At 41.2% G+C, this 8,678-nt stretch overlaps 1 protein-coding gene across 3 annotated transcripts in view; it reads right to left on the reverse strand.

The window, feature by feature from the left end:
* LOC139419129 (ETS-related transcription factor Elf-2-like) overlaps positions 1-7,935 on the reverse strand; it is a 39,667-nt gene extending 31,732 nt beyond the window's left edge. Inside the window, exon 1 of one of the 3 annotated variants that reach the window (XR_011635381.1) lies at positions 7,612-7,934. The gene's annotated coding sequence lies outside the window, so the exon portion shown is untranslated. Of the gene's footprint in view, positions 1-1,862; positions 2,001-7,611 lie in introns of those variants that run through there. The other 2 variants (XM_071169081.1, XM_071169080.1) reach the window with 2 other exon arrangements.
* Between the last annotated feature and the right edge of the window lie 743 nt (positions 7,936-8,678).

Here is an 8,678-nt window from a genome sequence, read left to right on the forward strand (position 1 = left end):
ACTCCCTCTCCCTCTCTCCCATTACCTCTCTCTCTCCCATTACCTCCCCCTCCCTCTCTCCCATTACCTCTCTCTCTCCCATTACCTCCCCCTCCCTCTCTCCCATTACCTCCCACTCCCTCTCCCTCTCTCCCATTACCTCCCTCTCTCCCATTACCTCCCATTACCTCCCCCTCCCTCTCTCCCATTACCTCCCCCTCCCTCTCTCCCATTACCTCCCCCTCCCTCTCTCCCATTACCTCCCCCTCCCTCTCTCCCATTACCTCCCACTCCCTCTCTCCCATTACCTCCCTCTCTCCATTACCTCCCCCTCCCTCTCTCCCATTACCTCCCCCTCCCTCTCTCCCATTACCTCCCCCTCCCTCTCTCCCATTACCTCCCCCTCCCTCTCTCCCATTACCTCCCCCTCCCTCTCTCCCATTACCTCCCCCTCCCTCTCTCCCATTACCTCCCCCTCCCTCTCTCCCATTACCTCCCACTCCCTCTCTCCCATTACCTCCCACTCCCTCTCTCCCATTACCTCCCACTCCCTCTCTCCCATTACCTCACTCTCTCCATTACCTCCCCCTCCCTCTCTCCCATTACCTCCCCCTCCCTCTCTCCCATTACCTCCCACTCCCTCTCTCCCATTACCTCCCACTCCCTCTCTCTCATTACCTCCCACTCCCTCTCTCCCATTACCTCCCCCTCCCTCTCTCCCATTACCTCCCCCTCCCTCTCTCCCATTACCTCCCCCTCCCTCTCTCCCATTACCTCCCCCTCCCTCTCTCCCATTACCTCCCCCTCCCTCTCTCCCATTACCTCCCACTCCCTCTCTCCCATTACCTCCCTCTCCCTCTCCCAGAAACATAGGAAATGCAGTGGCGCCAGCTGTAGTTGTTTCATAAACATGATATCAAAGTCCACAAACACAAACATTCCCTGACAGCTGCTGCACCCAATGTTCCTTTGTTCAAAGCAATACTGAAACGGAGTAGCATATTCTTTGTAGCTAGTTAATGTGGGATAAACACAGGTATGACGGCCTTACACACACACACACACACCACACAGCAGACTAAACAAGTCTCAAACAAGACCTTCAACATTGAAACCAGAATTACAGGCTGGTCAAGAGAGACTGCCATGTCACCACAGAAGTACACAACAGTTCCAAACCCTAAAAGTCAACAAAAGACAGGCAAAAAAAATAACCCACCAAACTGTAGTTCTTAGTTTCCAAAGCTAGCGTGATTAGTTTGGACTACTGGCATAAAAACACTAGTGAACGCCTATCCATATAACCTACATTCTCTTTATGTAATGTATCACTCAGTCCAAAGTCCTGTCATTCCAAAGTCTATCGAAAGCCAACATCTTCACCATACAAGATACAGAGGAGCCACACAACCACTGCAAACGTTCCTCAGACAGGCTACTTACCAAGGAACACCATGGAACAGAGAGAGCAGGTTTAGATAGAGTCACAGTCTCATGACCTGCTCCACATGCTCAATCTGAACCCTGCACATTCATCCCCAGACTGGATCCAATATGGGAAGGATTCCAACATTCCATACAAGTATCCAACATTCCATACAAGTATCCAACATTCCATACAAGTATCCAACATTCCATACAAGTATCCAACATTCCATACAAGTATCCAACATTCCATACAAGTATCCAACATTCCATACAAGTATCCAACATTCCACACAAGTATCCAACATTCCACACAAGTATCCAACATTCCACACAAGTATCCAACATTCCACACAAGTATCCAACATTCCACACAAGTATCCAACATTCCATACAAGTATCCAACATTCCATTCAAGTATCCAACATTCCGAGGAATCCCACAACATTCTGACTTACTCCTGCTGTTGATTCATCCATGACATCTAGAAAATGGTAGGAGCTTTGTTTGACTGTCTTTCAACAAGCTAAATAAACAAGTAGTGATAGAAAGAGAGAGAGAGAGAGAGAATGTGGCCTTGCTGCATGGCAGAACCATTCTCCTTGCCTCCCTTTCTCTGTAACCTCTCTTCCTTCCATCTCTCTCTCTTTCCATCCCTCTCTCCTCTCATCCGTCTTTTCCATGCGGTGGAAAGAGAGTGAGCCTCAGAGAGACTCAGCACTTTGAGAGTGTGAGCCCTGCCCCCAGATCACATGATGAGGGTGGAACACACACAGCGTCACATGATACTGCAACAACAGAGCTTTTGTTCAGACTGAGGCTAGCTGCAAAAAGATACAACGCCCTGCCTTGTGCCCTGCCCTCACTCTCGCGCACACACACACTTTAGGCTAAGATGACCTAAAGTGCACACACACAGGCCAACATTAGATGATCTCACACAACCACAGACAAACACTAGCAGTTATTCATCATCAACTATAACATCTTCCACAGCAACATCAACAGTTACAGACAGACACTAGCAGTCATTCACCATCAACTGTCATATTATTTATACCAGTCAGTGACTGAGAGGTCATATTATTTATACCAGTCAGTGTCTGAGAGGTCATATTATTTATATCAGTCAGTGTCTGAGAGGTCATATTATTTATACCAGTCAGTGTCTGAGAGGTCATATTATTTATACCAGTCAGTGTCTGAGAGGTCATATTATTTATACCAGTCAGTGTCTGAGAGGTCATATTATTTATATCAGTCAGTGTCTGAGAGGTCATATTATTTATACCAGTCAGTGTCTGAGAGGTCATATTATTTATACCAGTCAGAGAGAGGTCATATTATTTATACCAGTCAGAGGGGTCATATTATTTATACCAGTCAGTGAGAGGTCATATTATTTATACCAGTCAGTGTCTGAGAGGTCATATTATTTATACCAGTCAGAGAGAGGTCATATTATTTATACCAGTCAGTGTCTGAGAGGTCATATTATTTATACCAGTCAGTGAGAGGTCATATTATTTATACCAGTCAGTGAGAGGTCATATTATTTATACCAGTCAGTGTCTGAGAGGTCATATTATTTATACCAGTCAGTGTCTGAGAGGTCATATTATTTATACCAGTCAGTGTCTGAGAGGTCATATTATTTATACCAGTCAGTGTCTGAGAGGTCATATTATTTATACCAGTCAGTGAGAGGTCATATTATTTATACCAGTCAGTGAGAGGTCATATTATTTATACCAGTCAGTGAGAGGTCATATTATTTATACCAGTCAGTGAGAGGTCATATTATTTATACCAGTCAGTGAGAGGTCATATTATTTATACCAGTCAGTGAGAGGTCATATTATTTATACCCGTCAGTGAGAGGTCATATTATTTATACCAGTCAGTGTCTGAGAGGTCATATTATTTATACCAGTCAGTGTCTGAGAGGTCATATTATTTATACCAGTCAGTGTCTGAGAGGTCATATTATTTATACCAGTCAGTGACTGAGAGGTCATATTATTTATACCAGTCAGTGAGATCATATTATTTATACCAGTCAGTGTCTGAGAGGTCATATTATTTATACCAGTCAGAGAGAGGTCATATTATTTATACCAGTCAGTGACTGAGAGGTCATTATTTATACCAGTCAGTGAGAGGTCATATTATTTATACCAGTCAGTGAGAGGTCATATTATTCATACCAGTCAGTGAGAGGTCATATTATTTATACCAGTCAGTGTCTGAGAGGTCATATTATTTATACCAGTCGGTGTCTGAGAGGTCATATTATTTATACCAGTCAGTGTCTGAGAGGTCATATTATTTATACCAGTCAGTGAGAGGTCATATTATTTATACCAGTCAGTGAGAGGTCATTATTTATACCAGTCAGTGAGAGGTCATATTATTTATACCAGTCAGTGAGAGGTCATATTATTTATACCAGTCAGTGTCTGAGAGGTCATATTATTTATACCAGTCAGAGAGAGGTCATATTATTTATACCAGTCAGTGAGAGGTCATATTATTCATACCAGTCAGTGTCTGAGAGGTCATATTATTTATACCAGTCAGTGTCTGAGAGGTCATTATTTATACCAGTCAGTGTCTGAGAGGTCATTATTTATACCAGTCAGTGTCTGAGAGGTCATTTTATTTATACCAGTCAGTGTCTGAGAGGTCATATTATTTATACCAGTCAGTGAGAGGTCATATTATTTATACCAGTCAGTGAGAGGTCATATTATTTATACCAGTCAGTGACTGAGAGGTCATTATTTATACCAGTCAGTGAGAGGTCATATTATTTATACCAGTCAGTGAGAGGTCATATTATTCATACCAGTCAGTGAGAGGTCATATTATTTATACCAGTCAGTGTCTGAGAGGTCATATTATTTATACCAGTCGGTGTCTGAGAGGTCATATTATTTATACCAGTCAGTGTCTGAGAGGTCATATTATTTATACCAGTCAGTGAGAGGTCATATTATTTATACCAGTCAGTGAGAGGTCATTATTTATACCAGTCAGTGAGAGGTCATATTATTTATACCAGTCAGTGAGAGGTCATATTATTTATACCAGTCAGTGACTGAGAGGTCATTATTTATACCAGTCAGTGAGAGGTCATATTATTTATACCAGTCAGTGAGAGGTCATATTATTCATACCAGTCAGTGAGAGGTCATATTATTTATACCAGTCAGTGTCTGAGAGGTCATATTATTTATACCAGTCGGTGTCTGAGAGGTCATATTATTTATACCAGTCAGTGTCTGAGAGGTCATATTATTTATACCAGTCAGTGAGAGGTCATATTATTTATACCAGTCAGTGAGAGGTCATTATTTATACCAGTCAGTGAGAGGTCATATTATTTATACCAGTCAGTGAGAGGTCATATTATTTATACCAGTCAGTGTCTGAGAGGTCATATTATTTATACCAGTCAGAGAGAGGTCATATTATTTATACCAGTCAGTGAGAGGTCATATTATTCATACCAGTCAGTGTCTGAGAGGTCATATTATTTATACCAGTCAGTGAGATCATATTATTTATACCAGTCAGTGTCTGAGAGGTCATTATTTATACCAGTCAGTGTCTGAGAGGTCATATTATTTATACCAGTCAGTGTCTGAGAGGTCATATTATTTATACCAGTCAGTGAGAGGTCATATTATTTATACCAGTCAGTGAGAGGTCATATTATTTATACCAGTCAGTGTCTGAGAGGTCATATTATTCATACCAATCAGTGTCTGACAGGTCATATTATTTATACCAGTCAGTGAGAGGTCATATTATTTATACCAGTCAGAGAGAGGTCATATTATTTATACCAGTCAATGAGAGGTCATATTATTTATACCAGTCAGAGAGAGGTCATATTATTTATACCAGTCAGAGAGAGGTCATATTATTTATACCAGTCAGAGAGAGGTCATATTATTTATACCAGTCAGTGAGAGGTCATATTATTTATACCAGTCAGTGAGAGGTCATATTATTTATACCAGTCGGTGTCTGAGAGGTCATATTATTTATACCAGTCGGTGTCTGAGAGGTCATATTATTTATACCAGTCAGTGTCTGAGAGGTCATATTATTTATACCAGTCAGTGTCTGAGAGGTCATATTATTTATACCAGTCAGAGAGGTCATATTATTTATACCAGTCAGTGAGAGGTCATATTATTCATACCAGTCAGTGTCTGAGAGGTCATTATTTATACCAGTCAGAGAGAGGTCATATTATTTATACCAGTCAGTGACTGAGAGGTCATTATTTATACCAGTCAGTGAGAGGTCATATTATTTATACCAGTCAGTGAGAGGTCATATTATTTATACCAGTCGGTGTCTGAGAGGTCATATTATTTATACCAGTCAGTGTCTGAGAGGTCATATTATTTATACCAGTCAGAGAGGTCATATTATTTATACCAGTCAGTGAGAGGTCATATTATTTATACCAGTCAGTGTCTGAGAGGTCATATTATTTATACCAGTCAGAGAGGTCATATTATTTATACCAGTCAGAGAGGTCATATTATTTATACCAGTCAGAGAGAGGTCATATTATTTATACCAGTCAGTGAGAGGTCATATTATTCATACCAGTCAGTGTCTGAGAGGTCATTATTTATACCAGTCAGTGAGAGGTCATATTATTCATACCAGTCAGTGAGAGGTCATATTATTTATACCAGTCAGTGTCTGAGAGGTCATTATTTATACCAGTCAGTGAGAAGTCATATTATTTATACCAGTCAGTGTCTGAGAGGTCATATTATTTATACCAGTCAGTGAGAGGTCATATTATTTATACCAGTCAGTGAGAGGTCATATTATTTATACCAGTCAGTGTCTGAGAGGTCATATTATTTATACCAGTCAGAGAGAGGTCATATTATTTATACCAGTCAGAGAGAGGTCATATTATTTATACCAGTAAGAGAGAGGTCATATTATTTATACCAGTCAGTGTCTGAGAGAATGGATGTAGACTAGACTGTGTGCTCAGCACGGCTCCAAGATGAAGTAGCCTATCAGGTGGAGATATATACAGTGGTATGCTACTCTACAAGGACAGTCTCCTATCAGTGCCAGAGTTTGACCAACCCTCACCGTGAGCATTTATTCATCCCCCGCCACCCCACTACCCCTTCTCATATGACTATGGTAACCCTGGGGTCCATCCCACCACTAGACCTTGGTTTCCCACCCCCCCTGTTGGGAACCAACCAAACATTCACCCAATATGTAATATTCAAGTAAACGTATGCTTTTTGTTCAACAGTCGGTACACTGCAAGTTTCACTGCGTAAACGGTGTCTGGTTGCCCAACAAGGACATGGGTGCCAGGCTGAAACCGTTGTTCACTTGTGAGATGACTATCCTTCGGGGCCTAGCTCGCTGGTTCAAAGGTTACTCTAGGCCAGCACTTCTCATTTAGTTAGTTATCAGTTTGTTGGCATTAGCAGCTCGTCGCAAATTCTTTGTGAGGGAAGCAGTTATTACAGGCCAAATGTCAAGTGCCGCCATAGTCTTATCTAGGGCAAGATAACGCTGCTGTCAGACAGACAGAGTAACGTCTGTTTTTATCTAGTCTGATTAACTTATTAATAATGTACGAAAATTAAATATGAAAATGTATCCACTCACTACTTACTGTAAGTCGCTCTGGAAAAAGAGTGTCTGCTAAATGACACAAATATAAAATGTAGCAGAGTAGCTACGAGTGATTGACAAAACCCACTGACGCCTGTGCAGCTATTGCCGACACTACTGCTGTGTGTAGTCCTGCTCTTGGGCAATAGTATACTGTGGTTGTAGGGGGTTAAATGGTGATTACCAGGGGCATTGCCAGTGTAAATGTATGGTATTAAACACAACTGAGGGCGACATGTACAACACTGGGATACTAACTTAACTAGAGGGACATTTTACTGTAACTTCCTGGAGCCCTCTCTCTCGCTCTCAAACATGAACATTGATTAAAGACTGTATTTATTTAATAACCACAGCAACTAGCTAACTAGTTACCATTATTAACTAACGCTAGCTAAATTGTGACGCCCCATCCTCTCTAGTTAGATAGCTAACATGCATATGTTCTGGTACTCACGGTTACCAGCTTGTCGTTAGATAGTTTAGCAGAATTAGCATATGGATAGTTTACAAGACTCTCCTTACCTTGAAATGCCTCCTCTGCCCAGTCCAAAAGGGGATTGCTGATGGCAGACCGAGTCAACAACAGACAATGGTAACGCTAGCTGCTGCCTGTGCCGCTCCGTAACCTCCTCCCGAACAGAGCCAGCTAGCGGTGCTAACGTCAAAGCTAGCTGACGGTAACTAGCAGCCCGTTTGTTGTGAGCGACCCAGATCACTATGCCGCATAGTGTAAAACTAGCTACACTTAGATTTGGAATTGTTTGTTTCTGGTCGTTGTGAAAGCACGTTTCTATGTTATTCTGAACAATATATAAAACGGTGTTTTTTTCCAAGGGGGCTGGACTCGTTGTTGCTGGGAGGAGAGATTCGGGTCAAAGAAACGACACACCGTGACGTCACGCAGAACAGCAACTGCCTTCCCCATAAATAGTATCATATACATTTTGCGACATTTTCCAAAATTGTAATACTACTGATGTTATGTTTCGTAGCATTGAAATATAATAACTTTATTTCTCTGTTGTGTATCAAATTATTTTCTGAAGGATATGCCCGCTCTCTGTGCGTTTCTTTACATATAATTTGCACTACTGCTGGTCAATCATTTTGCACTACTACTAGTCACTACCACTAGTCACTACCGCTAGTCACTACCGCTAGTCACTACCACTAGTCACTACCACTAGTCACTACCACTAGTCACTACCACTAGTCACTACCGCTAGTCACTACCACTAGTCACTAGTCACTACCGCTAGTCACTACTACTAGTCACTACTACTAGTCACTACCACTAGTCATGTAGCCATCCAGTCACTAATGAATACATGTCAATAAACATCGGCTGAATGAGACTGTTACCCATTCAAACGGATTGAAGGAGAATGAATGGAAGTGTTGGGCTCCATCTACTGTCCCAAATGTTGTCGTTTTATCCTGTAGTATACAAAAACATCACATGAATTACATTGCCAACCAAACAGTTTAAAATCACCTTTATTTATTTACAAAGAATTTGTCTTCACAATAACAGATACTATACATAATAAAAACAATTATTGAATTGATAATTTCATCCATTAAAAAAA

The sequence above is a fragment of the Oncorhynchus clarkii genome, chromosome 10, assembly GCF_045791955.1.
Source record: "Oncorhynchus clarkii lewisi isolate Uvic-CL-2024 chromosome 10, UVic_Ocla_1.0, whole genome shotgun sequence".
Taxonomy (NCBI): Eukaryota; Metazoa; Chordata; class Actinopteri; order Salmoniformes; family Salmonidae; genus Oncorhynchus; species Oncorhynchus clarkii.